Consider the following 27,238-nt stretch of genomic DNA (forward strand, 5'->3'; position numbering starts at 1 on the left):
GGCCGAACCTTGTGGCATGCGGGATCTTAGTTCCCCAACCAGGGAAACCCATGCCGCCTGCAGTGGAAGCACGGAGTCTTTTTTTTTTTTTTTTTTTTTAATATTTATTTATTTATTTGGCTCTGCCAGGTCTTAGTTGCGGCATCTTTAGTGGTGGCATGCAGGATCTAGTTCCCTGACCGGGGATCGAACCCTGGTCCCCTGCATTGGGAGTGTGGAGTCTTTAACCATTGAACCACCAGGGAAGTCCCATGGAATTTCTTATTTTAGAGCCACAGGGACTGTCTTCAGCCTGAGCTGTAGTGCCCAGCCATCTAAGATGCTCCCTCAGACCAGCCTGTCTCAAAGACCAGTCTTTTACATGTTTCTTCAATCTTCCTCTTAATGTTTTGAAGAGAAGTCTACCCGGGCTACCCTCAGGAACACTGCAGAAAGTCAAGGTGAATTGGGTCAAGGTCTCTTTATGGGTGCAGTGACATCCACTTGGGAACAGGACACTGAATTTGAGAACCCACTCAACATGAGAGCCAGGGAGGAGAGGGAGCTTTAGAGCCTGTCCGAGGAGGTAAATGTATAAAGTTTATGTATTTAGGCCTGGTGGAGGAATCCTCTATTATCCTGAAAAGAAAATCACCGCTCCCAAGGCAGATTGCATTAAAATGTGAAAAAGCACACTGTATAGATCACATAAAATAGCACCCGTTTAAGAAAGCAGAACTGTATCCTTGCGCTTGTGTGGAAGTTCTCATCATTCTTTCCATCTTCTCCCGTGGCTTTGCCTCTCATTAGTAATTTTGGGAGGCTGAGCAGCGAAGTGGGATTGAAGGACAGATTTCAGATATCCCTGAAATTTCTCCCCACCCCTTGGCTGACTCAAGTGTTTGAATCTCTCACCCAGTCTTTCTCTGACCAGTGGCTGTAGCTTGTTAATAATGAATGAACATCACCCATAGGTCCTGAAATGAGCAAGTGTTAAATGTTATGTGATTATTAAGGGAAAAACAAGATAATCTAGTCAGTGGGTTTAATTAGGTTGTGATTGCCCAATTGCTGCTTCATGATAATTATATTCATAACCCCGTTTCTAGACGTCAACTACAATTAACAAAATTGACCCCAGCACAGGTAAGTGTTAGCGATCTTCTCTGAAGCAGCTTCTGAATGGTGAATTTCCGATGTTCCCAGTACGTTCCTCCTGGTCCTTTGTCCCTTCTTGCCAACTTCCCATCATCTTTTTCCCCATTTTAGTAAAAAAGTTGGTGGCAACATCATCTTGTCTGTGACCACGCACATATTATATGGCTCGTATTGATGTCTACAGAAAAATAAATTTTCAAGTTTTTGAGTCAAATATAGCTGAAAAACATTAATAAGTCAGCACATGGGAATCTTGAAGCATAAAAGATTGAAAATTGGCTAGATGTTTTTCTCAGCCCATGATACCTGTTCAGTAGATTTAATGTGATTCATTTGAATAGATCTTTTACTTTATAAGGCATAGTCTTAAAATGAAAAAGAGAGTCATCTGTGTTTAAGATGCTGCCTTATCAGCATGATCATTAAGGTCTGAGGAGTACAGAGCGAGGGCTTTTAACTTTATAGGATCCCCCCTTCTTGTCCAAATTCCTGACATTTGCCGCTAGTGTATTCCAAGAGAAAAAGAACATGCCACTGCTGGGGGACATCTTTTACTGTTATCTCTTAAATGAAGTCAATGATTTCTAGGAAGTATAAGCAACAACCTGTATCAGAAGTGGGCGTGTCAGTGTGACACTGTGAATCACTGGGCCAGATTGTCACTTGGCAGCCTTCCCTTTCTGACATGCAGTTATATGGGAAAGTAACGCAATTAAAATCTGCACACCATGGCGGAACTTCATTGCATTGAACTGTTTGAACAATTAGGAACTCGGCTGCCATGTCTATGGGTATATGGGTATATGGGGGTATGTGTATGTATTTATGTAGAAGTATGTAAATATATTTTACATAGATAGATAGGCAGACAGACAGGATATTCTTGCTGGGGAGAAGGCACTTAACTTTTCCTGAAGAATCAGGAATGCAAATTTCTCAGAATTTCTGTGTGAGCATGCAGTTCTTTTGCTTGGGTCTTTAAGGAAGTGGTGTGTAGTGGATGGAGCACTCTTTGGGTGTTGCACAAGCACAGGATGAAATTTGTCTCTGTTCCTTCCTAGCTGTGTGACCTTGAATAAGTCACTTAACCTCTCTGTTCCCTTGATTTCCTACCCAATAAAATGGGGATAATAATATGAATCTGTGGAACTGACATAAGGACTAAAAAGTATTATGTGTATAAGGGTTCTGGTTCATAATGGGCACTGGAAAAATGATAGTGTCCTTCTTCCTCAGGGATAGAGAAGCTGAGGTAGAGGTCTGCTCTGAGGGCTTTACCAGGTGTGAATTGTCTTGTCCTTCGTCTTAGACTTGGTGTTTGGATTAATTTTGTGCCGTGTCTGTCTTATGTGATGAGTAGTCCTCGCTGCTGTTGTCCATTCACAGGTAGACTTTTCTAGATTGTGAGCCTCTGGTCTGGCTGGCTCTGGACTCCGCAGCACTCCACATCTGCATGTGCGTTCAGTAGGGATTTGTAAACCACCCAAGGGTGATGCCGTGTCCTCTTGGAGAAGTGCACTTACTATCCCACCTTGCAGAAATATTCCCTGCAGTGTTATGGGAACAATGTTTAATCAGTGTGAACTTCTTCAAGCATTTTGGAAGAAAGATGGCATTATTGTTCCTCTTGTGTGGCATCATTCTGGCAAAAATGCTTTGTCTAAGAACACTGTATTTGTTCAGTGAAAATACCGGCCTGTGCTATTTCACATAAATGTTGGTTGCCTCTGTATGACTTCACTCCGATAGGTAGCTCTGAGCCAGCTCGAGGGCTGTCCTGTGTCCTTGCTTTGAATTGCTTTGGTCTTCTCTGTGCAAATGTTTATTTTAACAGTCCATGTCCACTTGGTCTTACTAATGTACTGTAACATCAGATGCTTAGAGATCTCGGGGAAGGAGGCTAATTTTAGAGTGCCTTCAGGGTAGGTGATATTTCAAAATGTGGAAGGGTGTTGGTAGGGCCTAACAGGACTTACCTAGCCTGGTCCGTGCCGAGTCAGAAGAACATTCATTGGCGCCTCCTGACAGCGTGCTGGTGATGGTGGTGGCAGAGATGAAGAACATGTAAGTGGTTCTTGGGTAGCACAGCAGTGATTTTTTCACCTTTCAAAGCAGATTACCCATGACGCCTTACTTATTTATTTATTTTTACATTTTGAACATTTCCAGAGAGACCAGGGTGGTGGTGGAAAGTTTTTTTTTTTTAATTCTTAAAAACATTTATAGTCGCCACTTAAAATTGTGTGCAGCGATATTTGAGGAGGAGAGAGAAAGTGACCAGGTGTTTATTTACTGTGTTCCGCTCTCTAGGATGCTCTCAAATGAGAGACTTTTTTTTAAAAAAATAAATTTATTTATTGTATTTATTTATTTTTGGCTGCATCGGGTCTTCGTTGCTGGGGCGAGCTTTCTCTAGTTGCGGCGAGCGGGGGCTACTCTTCGTTGTGGTGCGCGGGCTTCTCGTTGCGGTGGCTTCTCTCGTTGTGGAACACGGGCTCAGTAGTTGTGGCTTGCGGGCTTCAGTGGTAGTGGCTCGCGGGCTCTAGAGTGCGGGCTCAGTAGTTGTGGCACACGGGCTCAGTAGTTGTGGCTCGCGAGCTCTAGAGTGCAGGCTCAGTAGTTGTGGCACGTGGGCTCAGTAGTTGTGGCACGTGGGCTCAGTAGTTGTGGCTCGCAGGCTCTAGAGCTCAGGCTCAGTAGTTGTGGTGCACGGGCTTAGTTGCTCCATGGCATGTGGGATCTTCCCGGACCAGGGCTCGAACCCGTGTCCCCTGCATTGGCAGGCGGATTCTCAACCACTGCGCCACCAGGGAAGCCCCTCAAATGAGAGATTTTTGGTGTCAAAGGGTGGACGCCAAAATGAAAGAAGTGGAGGTTTAAGCTGTGGGTGTGGTCTTGGTTATAATAATGTGGAATGCCCATAAAAAGTGTGGGAAGAAACAGGAGGGGCTGAGCCTAGAACTTCCTAGCTGCCAGAAAAGCTCTGGGAGTGGAAAGATTTTTCCATTTTCCTTGAGACCTCAGGGAGGGTTAGATTTGGGGATGCCACCTTTACCTGTGTTCAGTTCTTTCCAAGTTGCAGAATCCTTACTGATCTGTGATAACCAAGTTGTAGAAAAGTGATTGGCCTTACTTGGGGTCAAGTTCCTAATTTGCTCCTGGCCTCCAGTTTATCTTTAGAGTGAAATCCCCTCTCTGGTGAAGGCTCAGAGGCATAATGTATGTAAAACACCCAGCACCCTGCCAGGTACTAGATGAACGGCCGCCTCTGCAGTTCATTTGCAATGATCAGTTACTGGCCATCCACTGCCTCTTGTGCAGGTGGCTTGCTCCTTGACATTTAGCCGCAGCCTGGCTTTGCGCTCCTAGTTAGTAGTTGTGGGATGATGATAGAGTTGGAAAGAATTTAGTGTCTTCACTCTCATAAAACGTGTTTTATAGATGCTGTCATATTTAAGAAATGTGTGCCCATTCGTCTCCATTCATCAAACATTTATTGAGGGCCCTCTGAGCCCCTGGCACGCCTGCAGTGTGTCTAGGTGGTCGAACCCAGGGGAGGTGGGATCGCTCTACCAGTTGTGTTAGGTTCTTTGTTTTGGTAATTGGAGTGATTATGATGGAGATGGCTGTCCTTAACCACATTTAAATGAACCAGAGGGTGGTGAACCCTTGGCTGGAGGCAGTGGGCCACGGATTCCTATTTAGATGCATGTATTTCTGCGTCTTTGTGTGTATATATTTACAGTATAACTTGCGAACCATGTAGTTAATGCTGCTGGGGTGCGGAATCTGGCAGATCATTTAAATATTTACTGTTGGTGTGAAGTCGAGTTTCCAGTTATTTTTAGGTCATTTTCGTCTTCGCAACCCCGTTGGAGATGAACCAGACACACTGCTGTAAACTGTCCCCACATTTTGATAGAATTTAATAAAGTCAAGTTGAATGGTTTGGTCCCAAGAGGCAAACAGACCATCTGGTTAGCAGAAGGGTTAGGTTGAGTATTGCATGGCTGCTGAGAGGGCCACAAACCAGTGCCGACCGACGCACTGGTAATGTGTCCAGTTGCTGAATGCATTAAGCATTGAAATGGTGCTTTCAAGTCTGCCGAGCCAGCAGTTCTGTTACCACCGCTGTGACGCAGGAGATAATTCAGCTGGGCAAGCGGCAGCATGGGGGTGGATCTACAGTACAGGATGTGTAATGTCAACATGAAGGATTGGAGCTGGCAGAAGGAAGGGAAGCACTCATTTCATGCCAGTGCAGGAAGCCTAGAGAGATGCTTCCCGCCACCCCCACCCCCCACCCTCACCCCCGCTTTGCATCTTGTCCTCTTCTGGAGCTTTCCCATGATGGGCTAAATGATTACCTTGTGCATGGTCCATGGCAAAACTTCAGCTGATTTTTCTGCCTCTATTGGAACCTGTCAGCATAAACGGAGTGAACCCGTTTATTTCCCACACATGTAGGGTGGGCAAAGGCAGGAGTTAGTGGCCCAGCCTGGGAGGAGGAGAAAGGGCTTCGATAGGCTGGAGCATCTTTGCGCTTGAGATGGAATCCCATTGTACGTCCCTTTGTGCTCAGCTTTGAGACTGGCCGTCCGTTCAAAGGCTGCAATCATCTCGGAACATTGTGCTGCAGCTGTAGTAGAAGGCTGCAGAATGGTTCCAGTGATTCTGCAGAAGCTCAGCAATTACATAATTGCTGTGTAACTGGAGACAGCCATCAGGGTTGTCTAGTTCTCCTGGAAAGAAAGCTCCTACAATTCGAAGGGGAGATTGTTTTCCCTTGTTAAACCTGAAAGCTGATGAGCGAGTATGTCAAGCCACTAGGCTGGAATGGGGTCCTCTCACGGGCCTGAGAGGGCACGAAGTTCACAAGTACACTTGGCTGGACACTCAGTGGACTTCGCAGCTGTGTTAAAGGGAGAGAGAGAGAGAGAGAGAGAGAGGAAGTCACTGACTCTTGGAAAAGTGGATTCTCATACCAGCTGAACTTGTTTCTAGTACCTGGGACTCCGTTCTGTATGCATTTGAAGCATGGAGTATTCCAATCTTCCGTTCCTAGGAATGGGACCAGCGGAGTTGCACTTGATCACCAAGAGCCCTCTCAATTTCTGCTGCCTGCTCGGAAGGATTTCACAGCCTCTCCTGAATGAGTACTCCCGGATGCAGATCAGCAGATCAGCAGAAGCCTGGCTCTCATCAGCTGTTCCTAAATGCTTCAGCCCTGTGGTTGTCAGCCCCTGGTGCAGTGCCTCAGCAGCCTGGGGGCTGGAGCAGACTGGACAGTTTGTCTGGGAAGACCTCACAGCACAGGAATGAATTCCTTCTTTCAGCCACCTTACCACTTGTTTTCCCAAGTGGAGAAAATTTTGAGGTGGGGTTGGTTAGATGCAGGCGCGAGGGTTGCATTAAACCAGTCAGAAGCCCAGGCTCCAGATTTCATCAGATACGGAGCAGTCACCTAAAATTAGCCACACCTCCTAACCCAAGTGAGGGCTTTATGTTTATTTATGTTAAGTAGCTCTAAATTTCACCAAGCCTGCCTTTCTGGGCTCAGTTTTGTGGGGCTGGTGAGTAGAAAGAGTGGTTGTCAGAGGCACAGTTTTATTAATGGCAGAAGTTGGGCCTTTCATAACTGTGGTACTCATCTGCATTTTTCTGTGTAAATGTGTAGTCAGAACTTCTGTATATGGGAAGATTACATATTGTGTCTCCTTTGTGAATTAAAAAGGAGCAGCCAGCAGGCAATATTAGGACCTGGACTTCCAAAATGGATTAGGTCCACAGATTCCTAGACCTTTTACCTTTAGACCTCTGCTTTACTCTGTACCCCCTGGGTTTAATGCTGAGGTTGACGGATGCAAAGAGTTTCTCTGAGAGGTTCGATTCCTCTGAAACGTTACTGGTGGGTTTTCAAGGAGCCAGCCTGTTGCAGCCCCGAGCTATTATTTTGGAGTAGTCTGGAAGGGTATAGGATCACCCATGGTGACCCTTGCCTGCGTCATTCCAGGCAGGCCTTGGCATGCTCCAGCAGATGAGTAAGGGCAAGGGCAATTGGCAGGAGGACCCGCTGAGTTCATCTTGCTTCGTATCTCAGGAACCGGCCTGACCTTTTTCCATCATCAGTGTTTGGGCACTTTGAGAAACACTGGGCCCTCTTTGAAGGGTCCTGGAGATCGTATTGGGAGCAGCGCACTCTCATATCGGGAAGGAACACCTGACTCTAATGCAGAGACCGCATCGAAGGGAACCCTTTGCTGTCAGGGTTGGGAGGCCCGTGAAGACCTTGGCAGTGAGGGCCATGGTATGTAGTGGAAAGAACATAGACCTCAGAGCCAGTGAGTAGCTGTGTGACCTTGAGTGAATGATTTAATCTCTGATCCTCAATTTCCTGATCTGGAAAAACAAAATCCACTTTGTAAACTTCTTGTGGGGAATAAATAAGATCACAAATGTGAACCTCTGGTGCAGAGCCTGTTATGCTGTGGGCACATAAAAAATACGAATTCCCTTTCCTCCCATCCTTCAGTTTTTATAAAACACTTCTTATAGGCAGGGCACTGTTAAACAGTGACTATCTGATTAGGAGTCCGAATACACCTGAGTCCACCTGAAATCCCTGTGAGGGGGCTCCTTGAAGCTTGTCCTGGTGGAATTGATAAACATTTAACTTCTTGGCTTTAGGGGCTGAGCAGTATCTTTTATTATATGGTGACTTTTAAGAGCCAGTACGGTCCTCAATGAAACACGACCCCAAAATCTGGTAAAGGGGAAGGAACCCTTAACCTCTGTGTGCAATATCTTGAGCATTCTGTAATGGATTATTTATTAAGTTCCTTAGATGAGGTCCTGGTGTTTTTGTTTTGACTATGGTTATACAACTAACTCCCTGAAAAGAGAAACCTGATGTTTCCCAAGAATAGCCCTGATGGGAGAGATTTGGGTATCCAGAATCCAAAAGACTGCACAATATGGATGACTCTTACAGGCTTTTCTTTGACCTCTAGCCCAGTGTGCCATTCCTTAGGTTGGTGCTCAAGGAAGCCTTGCTGACTGTTTTCAGGGGAAAAGACCTTACTTAGTTAAAATTTAGCCAAATCAACTTGGAAGGCCAACCACTGGTTTGGCTCATGGTCAGTTACTGAATGGAACTAGCTCGAAGCTGTGGAAAGGCAGGTGTGGGGTTTCCCTTGTTCATCTCTGTCTGTCAGTGCCTTGCTGAGTGCCTGGGGCAGATGTACATAATCAATAAGTATGGGTTGAGTTAGTTAATCAAGTCTAGCACTTTTTAAAAGGTCATGTTGCTCCTGAATATCTGTTCCCCAAACACATTTCTGAAATGTGTTTTGATTTCTGAAATCAAACATCTCTGAAATCAGACATTTCCGAAATCAAAAATCTCTTAGTTCCTTTTAAGCAGTGGTGGCTACTGCAACTCTCCTAGACATCCAGCGTTCAACTTCAGCAAGTGGAGATTTGGCACTGACATTTTCATTGAAAAATGAAATAAATATAATATTATAAATAAATATAATATTAATCCAGGGAAACTGCCCAACTCTACAATCTATATTAAATATGTTTTGGAAGTAAGAATGTCTAGATTGCAGTCTAGGTTGAAGAAGCCAAGGAGAGTTTGATTGTTGGTAGTTTCTGAAGAATACTAATTTGAGCACGACCGTCTACCGGTAGGATCCTGAATGACTCTTCGGGCCATTGTAAAGTTAGATTTCGTAGAATTGAGTCTGAAACACTGGAGAGGAAACGTTCAAACTCGGCAATACTCAAGGATTCAAGGCCGGTGGTTCTGGAGGAAGCTCATTCGTAGTTTTATACGACAAAAGAAGACAGATATTTTCCCAAGACTTTATTTGGCTTATCAAGTCTAAGTGGATCATGGCATGTATTTCGTGGTGGTATGGAAGCGCAAGGAATACAGACAAGTTACAGAGAGGAAAGGTGAGTATATAGTGTTTCCTATCAGTTTAACAGAATTGGAAGAACGAAGCAGTGGAGACAGGACACGAGTCGTGCCCTTTGAAGATGGTCAAGCAATTTCAGAAAACATGTTTCCTCACCTTTGCCTTTGGTTCTTGAACATCTCAGTGGAATGATTTAGACTGTTGAAAGTCTAGTGTGTGCAGAAACCTTCTAGGTATGAGGTGACCTTGCAGCGTTAAAGAAACCCATGGGTCCTGTTAGTTCCAAGCTCACTGAAGGACATATTCTGAAGAGCCAGCTCATTAAGCAAGCTTTTGAAGGGTGTGCGCTGCAGAGCAGTTTCCTGTTATTTGGTTAATGGTTGACCTAGTTCTATTGCCATATGCTTCCTGGAACGCATTCTAATATAAAGTATGTGTTAAAGCGAGACTAGGAGAATAGCAGGAAAGTCAAAGCCTTTCTGAAGCCGAGACCATGTGAATGTTGGCCTAGTGAGGGCAGAAGAGTGTATGGACAGAAGATGAAAAGACTTTTCTCTTCATGGTCCTGTTTACTAATTCCAATTTTAATCCTCACACATTGCATCCCAGCCCGTTCTCAGGAGTTGCATTTTCCCAGGGTACCTTGTACAGAAGCCCTGCATCCGTGTCCTTAGTTATTTCTTGTGTGGGCTAGGCTAAGCTTGACGTTGAAGTACCCTGAGTAAAGTTATTACTTCGAGGAAAGATGCTATTCGATGTGGCTAAGAACAGGTGATTTTGTTTTTGTATTATTATTTTTGTATTACCAACAAGGAATTAGTCAATCTTTTGGTCTGAAATCTGGATGGAATCCAGGGTCTAAGTCTGAGGCTCCTTTGATATATTTATCATTTTACCTGGGATCAGCAGCCTTGGCTTGTTCATTTAGGTGGATAAGGGAGCCCACACAACCACGGGGGCTGCTGAGCAAACTTTGCACCAGACGCGGTGTTTGTTTTAACAGCTTCAGAATGTGAAGAATCTGTGGGTCTCGTATGCTAATCGCTGGATATTTGGGTGGTGGTGGAGGAGGCTCTTCTGTTCTCTTCATTGCTCAGAAAGCAAATGTTTGAGGAACCACAAGTATGGGAAATCAGATGCGACGGGGTGGACAGTTCCTTTTGAATTTGTTTTTTTAAAAAATCACCGTATTTGTGGTATAGGGTAGTGATTCCTCACCTGGGCGGATCTTCAGAATCATTCTGAGAACTTGGAAACAAAAAGAAGGTTATTAAAAACCGATTTTTAGCTTCTACCATGGGAGAGGGATTTAGTAGGTCTGGGGTGGGACCCTGTAATGTGTGTTCTTAGAAGTCAGATTTAGGAACCACTGGTCTTGGAAATTCAATATCATTAGGCTGGCAAGGGGGAAAGGAGCAGACGCTGGTGCTTTACTGTCTCACATGCAGGAAGTAGGAAAAGGAAAAGAGATGCTGTCAGAACTTGATATTTGTAGCTGCTAATAATTTGAGCTATGGAATAGGCTTTCGTCTTTTCTTCCCTAGGAATTCAGTACCTCCAGGGCACCTTAAGGGTACAGTACACCAAGTGATTTAGGTTTGGGAAGTGTCATCTTAGTGGCAGGCTACTTACTATGCTTCACCACCACCACCATCCCCCAATGCCCTTTCCCCTCCCTCCCACCATGGAAGCCATGTTAGCAGAATATCTGTCATTCATCAATTAAATAGGATGCAGGTTTTTTTCGTATTATACCTTTGGCAGAAACAAAGGGATGTGACATTGTGTTGATTTCTATATACAAAGAGATTGCTACTGACCAACCCAATTAGCTTCTGGGTTTTTTTTTTTTTTTTTTCTATTGACAATAAAGAGATGCACTTGTTGACCGAGGACTTGCTCCATGTGGCTGCCTGCCTATCCTGTTTTGAAGCTGGTCCTTCTGATATTGGGCCGCAGCTCACTGACCCATTTGTGAATCAGAATGCCCTTGACTACAGGATCACCCTGATCTGGGGTCTAATAATGTGCCTGATAAGTGATAGATCTTGAGTGCCCGGTTAGTGAATGAATGAATGAATGAACCAGCTAAGTAAACATTGCCCCCAAGAGATAAGATGTAGCTTGGAGGGAAGAAGATTCCGTTTCAAAGCGATGTTGTGTGGTCAGTGTAACCTTTTTAGGATATTTTCTGCATTAATCTCAGCCAAAAGGAAGATGACCCTGTTGCAGAATTTGATAGATCAGACACTTTGGCTTCCTGAGAAAAAGCAGGGCAATTATTTCTTTTTTTCTTTTTAAAAATTTTATTGAAATATAGTTGATTTACTATATTTGTTGTGTTAATTTCTGCTGTACAGCAAAGTGACTCAGTTATACATATATATTTTCTTTTTCATATTCTTTTCCATTATGGCTGATCACGGGATATTGAATATAGTTCCCTGTGCTATACAGTAGGACCCTGTTGCTCAGGGAAATTATTTCTTTTTTTACGTGTTGTTTGTCCCCGAAACAACAATCACCGCTACTGCCACGAAAAACCCTCCACACATAAAAGAGTGGCTACAGAACAAATATTTTTAAGGATGTTTGATGTTCTTTCTTCATTCTTCCTCCAAACTTTAAAGGTCCCATAGGGAGCGAGAAGAATGTTGTTTTAGAAGCAGCAGAGAAGAAACAATTGAATAGAAAGAAGAAAGTTGAGGAAATGTCTCTTCTTGACAGTCATTTGTTAGGAACCGAAAACAGTGGTCATGGCCTCAGAACTCATGGTCATGTCCTTGGCATGCTTAGAAGCTCCAAGAATGGAAGAGAGTCTCTTCAAAGTTATTTTGAGGAGTTGGACACTACCTACCAGCCTTCTACCGCTTACCCAAGTTAAGAGGTTGAAGTGCCTCCAAGGCTTTAAGTAGCAGCTGAACATGTGATCTTGTTAACCCCGAGATGTTGCTGAGCAGTGACTCAGATCACTGTGGCAAGCGATCCTGGCCTGTTCCAGCTGCCCCAGCAGAAATCAGCATGAGGTCACCCTTTAGGCATATGGTACAGAGCTCATGCCCCCATCAGGACTTTAGATCCAGGACAACTTGAATTGGCTCTCCTGCATGTGGGACTGATGTTGAGGATCGCTTGGTGCTTTGGACCTATCTGATTCCTAACCATTTCCAGTTCTTTCCTCCATCCCGTACCCCCTCCCCTCACATACATCACCTGGAGAGAAGGGGAAGATGCCAGAGAGAGTCATGAGTCCTCATAATGCTTTGCTCTTTGGATGTTTCCTCATCGAGATAGACGGAGGCTTGTGTTTTCCCCAGGAGAAGGTAAAGTATGCTCAAGGTCGCCTAACAAATGTGTGGTGCCTGTTTGGAATCAAATAACAGACTTGAACCGTTTGTCTTTTACTAAATGATAATCAAGAGGTGCCTCATACCCAAGAAGCTGGTGTGTTGGCTTTCGCAGGAGAGAAGGTAGCCATGTCACGACTCATGGAACATCTCTGATTGCGTACAAAAGACAGATGGGGGTGTGGGGTGGCAAGAAGCTGGCTGAAGTAGTTACCTCACCAGACCACCCTTGAAACTTTCTCTGTCTTTTCATGACTCCAGTATGTTTATGTAAATCTGGGATTATTTTGAAGCTTGAAACGTCTTTCTGTTCAGCTGAGTGAATGTGTGCCTGTTTCGAAAGTTGATAATGACTCAAGGGTATCCAGCTCTCAGGATTCAAGCCACTGCATGTTGGCAATGATACTGGATCCCAGTTTTATAAATAAAATGCCGGGGTGCCGCCTGCAGGATCCAGACATAGTCTGTGAGCACATTCTAAATCTTGACCCATGGGTACACAGCCGGTGTCAACTCCAAAAAACAGAAGGAGATAGGGTCCAAAAGGGAAGGAGTTCCTATCTTCTGCAGTGAATGTCAAGTCACTGGTGATATTCAAAGAAATGACCTCTCAGGCTAGAAGGGACCTATGAAATCATCCTGGCCAACCCCTTCATTTTGCATCTCTGGAAAGGCTACGGTGATTTGTCCGAAGTCCTCAATGTAAGAAGTTAAGAAGCCTGAAATGGAATTTCAGTTTCCTGTCTTGGCCATCTATGCTTATTCCACTACAACAGTGCTGGCAAATAGCTTCTAGTTCTTGTGCCAATTTTGATTGATTGGTGGAGATGGTCCGGAGCCCCGCTTGGAGGGGTCTGTGCCTTGTCTAGTCATGTTGGGAAAGAGCGTGGAGATGAAGCGTCAAAGGAGAAGGCTGCGGGAGAGGGGAAATCCTTGGTGGGGGGGTACTTCCCCATAGTTACAATTATGTGTTTTAAAGTCACAGACTCACTCCCTCCCAAACGCCTTGGTGTTCATGAGGTCTTCCTATTTCCAAATGGTTTAAACCAAAGGAGAGGGTATTTAGTTGGGAGGAAACTCACTCATGAAGCAGCTTTTCCAAGTGACTTATCCAAGGTAACTAGGTTGTTAAGTAGCACTTTGAAGCAATGGTAGGGTTTTCACTGGTTTTTATCAAGTAGCCTGAAGAGTTCTCCTTCTGCTTCGTTCATATAGTTTAACCCTGGTACTGGTGAGGGGTCACTCAGCTCCCTGTTTCACTGCCGCCTTCTTATTTGTTCTTACATGTTGTCCACAGTTTGCCTTTCATTGCCCACCTACTTGAAGGGACCTCCCAGAACATCTACATTAAATCCCTTCCCTCTGTAGACAGTTCAGAAAGGTTGTAAACTTGCCCAGGGTCATACAGCTAAGTTGGAGAAGACAGCCAAGCTAGATCCCTGTATCCTGACCATCACTGCTCCAAGATATTACCTTAGAGATTTCCTACCTGTTACTTGTGATTTTGAAACTAGAAGGAACCTTGGAGGTCATTTATTTAATCTCAGTTTTTGGAAATGAGAGTGAAATTGAAAACAAGATCAAGGACTTGCCCAAGGTAACTAAGTTGTTAAATAGCACAAAAACCCTCTAGATCTTGAGGAGCAAAGCCAAACCCATAGTGTAAATTTTTTTTCTGTACCATCTCTCTTTTCTCTTCTTTAATGAGAAAAATGAACTGTTTATCACAAAATCCACAGGGGGCATGATTGCCTTGCCTCATATTAGAATCTATAGATGTTATATAGTTAGAATGATGAAACCGTCATTCAAGAGGACTTTTGCAAGTTATTCTTACGTAGTTTACATAGTAAATTTAGAAGGAGAAACTTTGGTCATAAATTTTCTTGTGATGTGACCCTCACGAGGTTTTAAATATAATTTTAGAACCCTTTCTGCTTCCAAAGATAAGCTGTCATAAGGACCCATGGTGGGTATAAATGTGCCTGGCAATTTAAGGAGCGCTGTGAATTTGTGATTGTCAAGCACAGCGCTAGGCCAGCACGGGAGAGGTGTTCTGTAAATGCAGCTTTGTTTATCTGCAGGATGTGGAGCATATGCCACCAGAACTCTGCCATGGTTTTCCTGTGTAGGAACAAAGTGTGTGTGAGAATACTTTGCCCTGAATCCGGTCAGTGTTTGGCGGGGAGGGAGCTCCGTTTCACATGCAGAGAAGTCTGTTGACATATAATTTGAGGTGAATGCTGTTGATAACAACATAGCAAGGGCTCTGTGATTTCCCATGCAGGTGCATCCATGGGCCCCTCTTGGCTGGTCTGGAAAACAGAATTGAGGCTGTCCTATATTTTAGCATTTTCAGCAGCCAGTAGCTCCTCTTAAGAAACGCCACAGCTGTCTGTTCCCATTGGCCACTCCACATCTATCCCTCTTCCCACCATGTTAGCCAGTGAGGAGGGAGAGCTATCTAGCTTTCTAAGAACTCTTGGTATTCAAAAGAGTGTTGACTCAACCTCAGCAAGTAGGCAAGGCAGCCCACCTTGGTGCTTTCGCCCTTTGCTGGAACATTTCCTTTTTTTTTTTTTTTAAATTAATTAATATTAATTTTTTTGGCTGTCTTGGGTCTTCGTTTCTGTGCGAGGGCTTTCTCTAGTTGCGGCGAGCAGGGGCCATTCTTCATTGCGGTGCGCGGGCCTCTCACTATCGTGGCCTCTCTTGTTGCGGAGCACAGGCTCCAGACGCGCAGGCTCAGTAGTTGTGGCTCACGGGCCTAGTTGCTCCGCGGCATGTGGGATCTTCCCAGACCAGGGCTCGAACCCGTGTCCTCTGCATTGGCAGGCAGATTCTCAACCACTGCGCCACCAGGGAAGCCCTGGAACACTTCCTTTTGAAGCACCACCGCTTTTAGAATCATCAATAGAAAACGTTTCTTTTGCTTCTGGAACCACCATCTAACCTTGAGCCTTTGTTTTGGAAAATAATGGTCTAATTTCTGCACAAACCTGGGGAACACACCACTCTTAATTTCTTTCCCTCCCAGTCAGTTGTTTTGGCAAAATGATCCCCTTTCACTTTAACAAAAAGATTCTCTTGCTAGCTTAAAATATTCCGGATATGCTTTAACTTGCCTTGGGGTCATAGCACATGTCTTCCAGGACTGATAAGTCTTGTCAGTTGCCCCAGGGTGAGAACTTTAATAGGCAAATTGCACACACCTGGTTTTGCAAAATTTTGGCCTAATGGGGAACCTAGGTGGAAGTCAGTACTTCCACTCCTTACGTACACGCCCTTCCTCTGCACCCCTTTTAAAAGAGAGGCCTCAGAAATTGCTGCCTTGCTGCCATTTATCTTGTAAAACTTGCCTCTTTGCTCCCCTGTTGGGATCTTTAACGAGCTCAGGTTGTTGTTGCCTCCCTGCTTCTGTCTTTTGAATTTGAAGGTCACGCCAGTGATGGGATGTGGTGTATGTATGGGGGAGTCTGGTTAAAAGGGAACAGGGCTGGCAAACTCTCTTTGTCAGATTATGCAGCCCTTGCCCTGCTCTTTGATTTGTGGCTGCTCTTGGTGTTTGCACAGCCTTACCCGGCTCAGACTTCGCTTGGTTAGTTGAAGAAAGACAGCCTGGTACCCCGATTTTAAAGGCTGGACACTGGACGGACCTGTCTTTCACTCTTATTCATTCATTTGGTCATTCGTTCAAACATTTATCGAGCATTTGTGCTAAACGTTGGAGAGTGACAGAAAGACCAGATCCTGTCTTCTAGAAGCGCATAATCTAGTGTTTCTATCTCCCATAGTTGGCAGGTGTAATGCACTGCCACACCTCCTAGGATGCACTGTAATGCATTTTCTTTGGCTTCTATGTTCTCTCTAATTGCTGAAGATCAACTCCCCCAAGTAAAGCTGTCGGACGTCTTTCTTGTCATCCACTCTTTCAGACATGTCAGGGTACCCAGGTGATCAGCATGCAGGACCACTTCCTTAAGAAGCTGCAAGTGGCATTGATGTATAGGTATATTCAGACCAATGAACGGGCATCACCCTTCCCTTGAATGCTTTATGCTCTAGACTAGATTCCACATTGATCATGTTCCTTCTGCCATCCTTCTAATACGCCTGCAGGATTCTTAGACCAGGCTTTTTCTGCAGTGTGCAATCTATATATACATCATTGCTTAACATTCTACTAAAAGTTGATAAAATCTGGTGATGGCCTGTAGCTCTTTAGGCAATGAAAACCATATATAAGGCTTCCCTGGCTCTGACTAGGCTATGGATGACCTTATTCTCCAAATCTGTTGTCAGTCTGTGTTCCACCATCATTTGCATGTATGTACCTCAGAAATTCCAGTCATCACCCCAGCAACGCCTGAAGTTCCTCTTTCAGGAACACTGGTGATCTTCCAGTCTCTTGGTTTGGAAGAGTCTCCTAAACATCTTTAGGAAAATTTGTTCATCTACTTCTAGAGTCCCTTTTCGGGCATATAAAAAGCTAGCATACTGCACAGGACATGAAACCTTTTAATCAGATATCCTATCTGTCTTCCACGGTTCTCTCTCTGTGTCCATAAACCATGGTTATACATTGTTTTATTATGTGGTTAGGCTAAACACCATCTGTGATGGGAAACAGTTGAGGCTTGTCGCCACTCACACGGCCACGCTTTGGCTTACCTTCATTGTACGGGTGAATGTCTCAGGTTGGCCCCGTGTGTCCAGGTCAGAGGGCATATGCTTTGCTGTGGAATCCCAGAGGTCACTCCCTGCCTTTGTCCTCGACACCAAAGCTCATGTCACTTGCATCATGCTGTGACATGAAACAATATTGCATCGTAGGGAGTGCATAATGGGCTGTGTTGTCCAATTATCATGAGATTACCAAATACTTTTGCCTGGAAACTTGCCAGCAAGAGTGAACAAAGAGATGCCCCAAGCCACTTTTTCATCTTTATTCCTGAAGACTAAATGGCATTCCTAATATCCTCTGTACCTTTCTGGTTGAGTAAAAGGATAAGGCAGGCTTTTTTTTTTTTTTTGGACAAAGAATATGGCTAGTACAGGAAATCAAGATTTTTTTTAAAGCTAATTTGATGAGAATTGGTAAAAAGTCAGAAGGTGGAACAGAGAATACACCGACTAGAAAAGGAGATGCTGGATTTCTAGGAAATGAGAGGTTGATATATTTATAGTAATGAAGAGAAGTTCTTCCTGGAATAAAAGTACTGAAGAAGTAACAGAAAGAGGCAAAGAAAAAGCATTTTCCTAGCACACAAACTATGAAGCCCATGCTTTTTGTTACTGGAAATTCTGACATTTCTTGAATTCTCCCACTTTCTTGATTTTTAAAATCTAACAACTTCGTTCCAAAGTCATCTTTATCCATCTCTGTGCTTTCGCTCTCCCTGAGTTGTCTGTGTCCTCGGAAAGTTAAAAACAAGTGGTATCTTTTTTTTTTCTCGTCTCTCCTGGCAGAGGCCTACAACGGGCTGCCTTTCCCCTTCTCGGTGGAAAGAATGGAAACAGAGTACGCGGCCAGCGGAGCTCCATACGGATTGACATTCCTTGCTTCTGCTTTTGAAGTTAAGATGGTCACGAGAGAGAAAAATATTTTCGGTTCCAAGCCTAAGAAAAGGACATTCCTTTCCGTCTTGGCACTCTTTTTTTCATGGTGTTGATTTCTCTCCGAATCATCTTCAGTCCCATTAATACATCACATCTGAAGATGAAATCACTTGTGTAAGTTCTTTTCCTCGCCACACCCTTGATTATAGAGAAGGTGATGTTTTCTTAGATTTATCTGTAGTAGCTTTAGGATATATTTTCCTGGCATTTTTTTTTTGCCCTGGATGAGTTCCCATTGTTGATCAAGCACGTTCAAGAGAGTTTTCCAGAGCCCTGAGAGACCCATCCATGCATTCTGTTCTGTTAAACAAGGAAAAAAAGGAAAAAAAAAAGTTTTGTTTTCACCTTGCTGTAGAGAAGGAAATCTCAGAGGAATCGTTTTCCTTTCAGGAAGATTGGGGTTTGTAGGTTAAATTCCACATTATACAAATTCCCTGATGACAAAGAAGCTATGCGATCAACAATCTTTCTTCGAGATGCATTTCTCTGTTGAAAGAGGAGGGGATTCCATTTGAGGCTGTTGATTAAGACATGAAGATGAGGTCTGAAATTGGTGGTGGCCCAAGGTCGCTGGTAGAACGAATGGACCGTTTGAAAATTATTAGCAGCTGGTTTAATAGAGTTGTAACAACTACAGCTGTGTGAGAAAATCCACACACAAGGTATTTGGAATGTCCCCTTTGAGGTCCTTTCCTATTGTTCTAGAATAATCCGGGCATCCATTTAACAAAAGCACAACTTGGACGGAAGATTATGTAGCTTTATGCATGAGTGTGTAATACAGGCTTTATTTGCTTTAGGTTTTGGATCATCTTTGTATTTTTTTATTTTTATTTTTTTTAAATGCTGGCATCATTAAGCCTCTCACACAACCTGCACATCCCCATGTCCCACCTGCTAAACCATGACTTCAGAGGCTCACGATGTTTGAGAATTTTAATGGCTTGTCAAAGGAGTTCTTTCTTTTCACCTAACACTTTTTATTAAAAATTTTTAATCATATCAAAGGATTTATGGGGTTTAATTTGCCAAACTCCAAGGCAGTGAAGAAGACAAAAGAAGAGATGTTGTAATTTCTACAACAACCCTTTTCTTAAAACACAATGTTGGTTTCTGGTTTTATGCAACCTAATAGAGGAATAATTTGCTTAGATCTTGGCCTTCCTTCATAGCTGGAGGCAGGCGCACGTGCACACACACGTACGCATGTGTGTGTGCATATATAAAAATTTGGTCCGCAAAGAAATATGCCTGTTTCCTCCGTGTATCATCTGTACCTTGCTAACCCAGAAACTTGACAGGGAAGAGAAATGCAGAGAGCATTCCACCCGTTCATGAATTCCACAGCCATGAGTCACCCTGGCCCCAGGCTTCTCGCCTCTTTGCCTCATCCTATCCCTGCTCTCAAAGTCAGAGGTCTGGATCTCCAGTTCCTAACTCTGGAACTGGGCAAAAAGGTAGGAGATGACACAAAGAACATAAAGCAAGAGTCCTATTCCCTATCTCAGGGCAAATTTCCAAAATACGCTACCAACGCACACAAAAATATGGAAGGCAGGTTTAGATAAATCCCTGCCTTACGTTGATTTGCAAAACTCTTTATAAATGAGACCTAGGGCTTTCAGTACACATTATGTAAATTTGTTCTCCACCACAACTCCCTGAAGCAGATGTGCTCTCTCTGATCCACAAAGGTCAAGTGACTTCCCCAAAGTCACAGCTGGTTGAAAGCCAGGACAAAGTCCCAAACCTTGTCTTCTGACCAGTCCTTTCCAGGACACCATGGATGACTCACCCACGAATGACAAATGCTTTGTAGGCTTTTAAAGGAAGTTGGGGATATTCAGGAGACATCCTCTAACCTTGTGAGGATGTCTCATTGTGGAAGGAAGTCACCATGTTCTTCACAGAATAGTCCTTCTCGGAGCCAGTGGCCCAGATGGCCTGCTATGGCTTATGTAGGATGGATTTTAGTGATGATTAAAGACATGGTAAGGTAGCAGATGCCCACTGAAATAGTAAACGGTCCTGTCACAAGAGTTTTCCTTTGCCTTTACTTCACTCAGAAGAGATGTATCCCAACTCATTCCCAAACTAATGTGTTTCATTAGGCTCTGATGGAGAAGGGGAAGGGAAATGTAAGTGGTACTCAAGAGAGGGCAGGCACTATATTTTCTAAGGGCCAGATGAGCTACTCTGTTTGTTTTTTAATCTTTACCATTATTGTTCAGTGGATCCAATTTTGTTGTTGTTCTTATTTAGCAGATGAGAAAACAGAGGCCCAGACAGGTTAAGTAACTGGCACGTGGTCACGTCCGTGTTAGGTGTCAATGCAGCTATGTGAACTCAGGTCAGCTGTGCTCTTTCCATTGTGCAATGCTGCCTACAGACTTCTCTGAGATTGTTGAGAAACACGATACTGGTGTTTCTGGAAGACAGAGAAGTCCATGAAAATAATGGCTGAGAATTATTGGTGACAGACAACGTGCCCAAATAATTTTTATGTATTATCTCATTTAATCCTTACTATAATCCTATGAAATAGGCGAGGAAATAGAGGCATAGAAAGGTTATACAATTTACTAAGACCAGGCAATTAGTAAGTGTATACAAACTCAGGCAAGTGGGCTCTGAGCCCATGCTCTTAACTACCATGCTGGGTGCTGCTAGTCAGGCCAATTGCCAGGTTCAAAATAGCCCTCGTTGGCCGAAGGTGTTTTTCAGCTGATCAGCTCTGGGGCTGGTGCATTAGAAAGCCAGCTTGACAATGTAGGTAGAGAGATTGTGCTTTAAGAGACCTTTGTATCTCTATTCGTATAGAAGATATCAAGATATTATTTCAATAATCCATAAAACTTAATGTGACAGACCCTCCTTGAATGGGAGAGATCCCTAACTGGTTAGTCTTAAGGAAAACGTAAAGACATTGCAGGGCTGTAAGCCAGGGAACTGATGTGATTAGATTAGCATTTAAAAATCTCTCACTCCAGATGTTCAGCTGCAGTAGAGACTACCTCAAGGTGAATTCCAGTGAAAACTCAATTGAATAAGTACTTTGTGTTCAGAGGGATCCTTGAAGGTTGTCTAAGTTTACATTGTCCAATACAGTAGCCCTGAGCCATTTTGAGCATTTGAAATGTGCCTGGTCCGAATGGAGATGTCGCTGTAAGTCTCAGACTGAATTTTGAGACTCGGGAGAAGAAGAATGTAAAATATCTCATGAATGTGTTTCTGTATTTGTTATATGTTGAAATAATACTTTTGGATATATTAGGCTAAATAGGCTGTATTATTGAAATTAATTACACCTGTTTCTGGCTGCTAGAAAATTTAAAATTACTACATCCATGGCTTGCATTATATTTCTTTCTGATAGTACAGGTCTGGGTAATTTCCTTGCTACCTCGTTACATAGAAAATACATAAGAATACCATTATCATAGGTTGATGGTGTATCTCTGAGAACCATCCGGTTAAGTATTCCAACCTAAAGGCTGTTGCTTCTTGGGTGATATTCTACGCCTTCACTGGCACTGTTCTTTTTAAAAATGCAGTTAAAAGGATAATTTTTCATCGATCACTGAAGAACTAACTGTTCTTGACATATGTTTTAAAAAATGAGCTTGGACCACATCTCATTAGTTACTCTAAATGGGTCAGAAAGTGGTGACCTGGTGATTAGATCAATCCACAGAGCATTGGCTTTTGTCATTTCTCCCTTCTACATACTGTGTAGGCTTGACCACCTTCTCCTCACCTCCAGTACATCTTCCTGGTCCAGACCTACTTTGTCTCATCCCTGGACCATCTCAGCAGCTGCTTGAGCAGCTTGTATCACCCCCACCCCCTTCCTCCCCTCCTCCTACCCCCAGAAGTCCTTCATAGTGCTGCCAAAATAATCTTGAGAGGACACAGCTTTCATTATATCACATTCCCCTGATTAAGGATGATAAGAGTTCCCTGTTGCTCTCCCAGTGAAGGGAGGGAGGGAGGAAGGCATCTGACATTTGAGGCTCCATCGATGTTATCTTATTTCATCCCTATGAGATGGATATTTTTAGTCCCATTATACAGGTGAGGAAGCAGTTCTGTATCTTGCCTGAGGTTAGGTGGTAGGCAATAAAGCTAGATCCTAACTGCTAGGGTGAGATCCTATTATCTTTCTTTGCTCAAACCTAGGCTAGTTCTACTGACCCAGCTGGCTGCCTAGCTTTCAAGAACATTCATTATCAAACCCACAGACCCACCATGTCCTTTGCTTTCCCAGCTGTTCTCATCATCTTTGTACTTGGAAACTGTACCGTAACAGTCCACGCTTCATTATAAAGTGTTTATAATTCTTCAGTCTCTAATTTTTTTTTTTCTGTTAGTCTTGTCCCAACTATGTTTTAACTTCCATGAGAAAGAGCATGCCTTATACCTGCCTTTTGTCCGCCCCCATGTTTCTTTCCGGTTTTTTTTTTTTTTTTGGCCAGGTCTAGAACCATACCAGCTACCTAGTAGGCACTCAGGCGTTCAATAAATGGATGGTGTTGGCACATGGGAGCTGGTCAATAAATATGTGTGTTGGACTCAGTTGAAAATGATTTTTCTTTTAAATGAGGGCAGAGAGCTCCAGGTCAGTGACTCCCTTTTCACCCGTCTAGATATGTGATGTAATGGCCTTTGCAATGACAAGATACTTCTAAGCCAGACTTTACCTCATTAAGTCTCAGATTTCCCACCTTATCTCAGTTGTGGGATGAGGTGGTCATGACTGGTGTCCCATGTATCTCCAGGGGGGTAATGGATTATGTTGTTTCTAATATTTCCTGGAGGGACATTTAAGATGTACCTCTTTTGAGGTATAAGATAAATGGTGCAGTCCCTGGAGGACAGTCTTTGTCTTCCTTGGGCTTCATGGAACAAAACTGAACATTAGATGGAATGGTCCATCAATGGGGTCCACTGATTGATTGATTAAAGTTTGTGTTCAAATGTGTGTTCCAGCTGAACCTTGCTTTCTCAAATTGTATGGGGCACACCTCCTGTCTGAAGTTCGTGGAGAAAACTAGCAAAGCATTGACATCTAGTCCATTTGCTAATAGGCAGTTAGTGTTCTGTGGTCAGTCTTGGCTGTGCCGCTTTTGTTAGCGTGCCCACATTATTATGTGGACACATATTAAGTATTTACACACCAAAGTGATCACGCACCCACACGTTCCCTAAAATGTGGGCTGACTTGTTGGACCTGGGGATTTTTTTTTTAAGGGAGACTGTTTAGCTTGTTTACTTATTTCTCTGAAAACACTCAAATGTTTAAAAATCATTTCCAGCTCGTAAAACCAACATACTAATAACAAATAAACAAACATTGTAGAAGCTGGAATTCAGGGAAAGTGAAAGTTCTTTTAACTCCACCCCCAGAGAAAACTTCACCGTGGAGGGTTTGGGGAGTATATTTTCTTATTGTTTTCCTATATTTGTATAGTAATATTATTATTATGACCATTATTATTTAACTAGCAACAGACCATGTATTCTGTTGTGCAGCCTTTTTTTTTTTAACATCTTTATTGGAGTATAATTGCTTTACATGTGTAGCTCCTTTTTCACTTATTTATGCCTGTTAAGGAACGATTCCCCCAAGAATTCCTTAAGGAGAAGCACAGGTTTTGTAATGCAGGCGAAGGAGCTGAATGCCTGGGGTTCTTAGCTTTGGAGACAAGAGAGCTTTGCCTATGCTGTGCTGAACTTTGGCCATCAGTGACCTCATTTCTCTTTAATATGTGGGTCTTCAAGGACTTATATTTTTTGAGTAGTTCCATAGAAATAAACTTTTTGGAGACCAGTTAGTTCTTTTCAATCCTGACATTTCTCATCCCTCCAATACACCAGCCTCCTGGAATACAGCACTGTTTTATGAGTGAAAATGGTATTTTGTAAGGACACTCTTCTTTGTCTGAAATTTCATTGCCAGAGGCAGGGACAGTATAAGGGGCATAGTAATGTGCACAAGGATGTGAGAGAGGGAGGATGCAGGTAGAAACATATCATTAAGTTCCAGAATTTCCAAATCAACCAGGAAGTCTGAAGACAAGGACAGCATTGAGATTAGGAAGGAGATGACTTAAGCTTGAGAATACAGAGGGAAATAGGCCAGCAGAAGGGTCCTGCTGATCTACCTTAGAGTAGCCTCCAGCCACAAGCCAGGCCCCTAACTCATGGCCATGGGGGACTGACGCTAAAGCCTTTCTCTAATTCTGATCCTTAGTTCCTCCATCAACATTCCCCCCACCGCTGCCGGGCACACAGATACATATATGCACAAACGCATGCAGCCCATTGGCTCGGCCTGATTCCTTATTTCCTAGCTACAGAGACCCACTTTCCCCTACATTTGTACATTTCTCAGAAAGGATACATGTTACAATCAAAGTTTACATCGTGTGCTCGGGGTTTTTTACCTTGAAAATCTATTAAAGTATGTCATAATAAATTTGTTTTCGGCGGGAGGAAGAAGAATATGTAGGTTCCAGACAGTGGCCGGGGCTGAGGTCGAACCAAACACAGTGTCTGGTGCCAAGAAACTCACACTGCAGTGTGAGGAGACAGGCAATTAGGCAGACAGTGCTGTGTGGAAAATGCTTGGGAGCTTCAGGAACACCTAGGAAGGGTCTCAACCCAGCCCTGGAGTGCCGGACAGGGTTTTCTGGAGAAAGGGGTTTTCTGGAGAAAGTGGTTCTCAGCTGCGTGTGATCCTGCCACCAGTGTCTCCAGTGAGAGCGGCGGAAACACTTTGGTCGTCGCTACTGGGGATGATGAGGGAGGGAGATGCTACTGGATTCTATTGGGCACAGGCCAGGAGTGCTGCCAAGTATCCTACAGGGCCCAGGACAGCCCTCCCACAACAAACATCTGGCCCCGGATGTCAGTGGTGCTGAGGTTGAGAAACCCTGGTCTAAAGTAAGACTGAAGGATGAATGCAGATTGGTGGTTCTGGTGGAGAGAATCCTAGATATCCAGGGAAGAGCGTTATTTCAAGGAAAAAGTGGGGTATGGTGGAGAATGGTGCAGAAGTTATGGTTAAGTTAAATACGGAGAAAAAGTATTCTTTCATTTGTCCGAAGAACGTCGTTCCTGACCATGGTGTGTTTGTTTTAGCCGAATGATAGTTACAAATGCCAGATGTAGAGGACTGAGGGAGAAGTAAGGAGCATGAAAGCAGCTTGTCTGTGAAAAGGGGGAATTAATGGTAATTATGGCAGTTATGGTTAAGTCTTCCTACTATGTCAAATGCTTTACGTTCGTTATCCAGATTATTCCACCCAGCAACCCTATGAAATGTGGATTCCTTTGTATGGCTGAGGAAATAGAGATTTGGAGAATTTAAATATTTGTCAAGAATTCATATAGCTCATAAGGCATAGAGCAGGGATTCAACCCTAGGTGGCTTTGACTGTACCTATAGTGTTTTTCCAGGGGAGAAGATAGATCAGAGGGACACGGTGTGTGCGCGTGCGCGTACGTGTGTGCGTGCGCGTGCACGTGTGCGTGGTGTGCGTGGTGGGCGGGGGCTGGGGAGTTCTTCCTGGATAGGAGAGTTTAAGATGGGAATGATTTAGCTGGTAGTCAGAGAGAAATTGAAAATGCAGACCAGGTGGGCTCCCAGGTGAGGCAGGAGAGCATTGATCAGGAGCCCAGGTCTTAGCTAAAAGGGAGTGGAGCACGCCTTCCATTGTGGCAAGAGAAGAGGGAAAGGATGGGTACCAGCGGGGATGAGGAAGGGAAAGGCAGACAGAAGATGGAAACCTCTTCCTTTTCTCAGTTAGACACAGTGAAGAATGGAAGACAGGTAAACATCAGACTACTGGGTAAGTTTGAAACCGTGAATTTGCAGGGATACCAATCTAAGAGTAGGGAGAACACTGATTTACACGGGTCCAAGGTTGAGATTTTTCCAGATGGTTATGAGGGAAAGACATTGGGTCGGGCTTCTTAATTTAATTATTTCAGGAGGTCATCCTCACAGTTTTCCTCCACTTGCTTGAATTTCTTTAAGGAGGAGATAGAGTATAGCTTTTCACAGAACTAAAAGACTTTTCAATGCATGGGTGGAGCAGCTTGTTGCTTGAGACGATTATATGCAGATATAATCAGTTAAAAATTATCTTCCTGACCTTAAGGCTGGAGTTCCTAAAATCTCTGCATAGGGATCATCTGAGGCTATTGCCTTAAGGAGTCATTAACAGTCTTTAATTGGGTAGAAAATGGAACGCCAGGGCTGGCAGAAGAGTCAACATACTTGGTGAACTGGAGGTGCAAACCACTGATAACTAACAATGCCGTGCCATATCACTCCAGTGCTTTACATTTGATGGTTGTTTTGTTTTGTTTTTTTAAACGTGCTTTTAATTTATTTATTTATTTTTGGCTGTGTTGGGCCTTCGTTTCTGTGCGAGGGCTTTCTCCAGTTGTGGAGAGCGGGGGCCACTCTTCATCGCGGTGCGCGGGCCTCTTACTGTTGTGGCCTCTCTTGTTGCGGAGCACAGGCTCCAGACGCGCAGGCTCAGCAATTGTGGCTCACGGGCCTAGTTGCTCCGCGGCATGTGGGATCTTCCCAGATCAGGGCTCGAACCCGAGTCCCCTGCATTGGCAGGCGGACTCTCAACCACTGCGCCACCAGGGAAGCCCTGATGGTTGTTTTAAAAGTTAAAGTAATAACGTCTTGTTGAAAAAATTTTAAATCATTAAGTAGAAAGTGAAAGTGTTCACCTGGGCCCACACCCAGGTGAATTACCTTATAAAGTTTAGAGACTTTATCTCCTCTTTTCAAATTGTTATTTCTCTTTATTTTCTTGTTCAAATACGTGGGCTAGGATTTCTGCAGTACTAAGTAATAGTGATGATCCTTGTCTAGTTTTTGATTTGAATATTTATAAAGTATTAAGCATGCTGCTGATTTATATATATATATATATATATATATATATCTTGTTAAAACATTTTTATTAGAAATGGTTCTGGAATATCATCAAATGCTGTCTAGCCTCTGTGTTATCAAATCATTTTTTCTCCTTTGACTTCCTAATGTAGTAGAATATAGATTTTCTTTCTTTTCTTTTTTTGGCCGCTCCATGTGGCTTGCGGGATCTTTCTTAGTTCCTTGACCAGGGATTGAACCCGGGCACTCGGCAGTGAAAGAAAGTGCAGAGTCCTAACCACTGGACC

At 43.6% G+C, this 27,238-nt stretch overlaps 1 protein-coding gene across 10 annotated transcripts in view; it reads left to right on the top strand.

Annotated features, from left to right (window-relative positions):
* Window positions 1-27,238, top strand: part of ZNF462 (zinc finger protein 462) — a 148,958-nt gene that overhangs the window by 19,326 nt on the left and 102,394 nt on the right. The window contains exon 1 of one of the 10 annotated variants that reach the window (XM_082403714.1): window positions 11,693-12,385. The exons of the other annotated variants lie outside the window; for them this stretch is intronic. The gene's annotated coding sequence lies outside the window, so the exon portion shown is untranslated. Of the gene's footprint in view, window positions 1-11,692; window positions 12,386-27,238 lie in introns of those variants that run through there. 10 annotated transcript variants of the gene reach the window in all.

This window comes from Balaenoptera borealis, assembly GCF_965194805.1.
Source record: "Balaenoptera borealis genome assembly, chromosome: 8".
In the NCBI taxonomy this organism is placed as follows: Eukaryota; Metazoa; Chordata; class Mammalia; order Artiodactyla; family Balaenopteridae; genus Balaenoptera; species Balaenoptera borealis.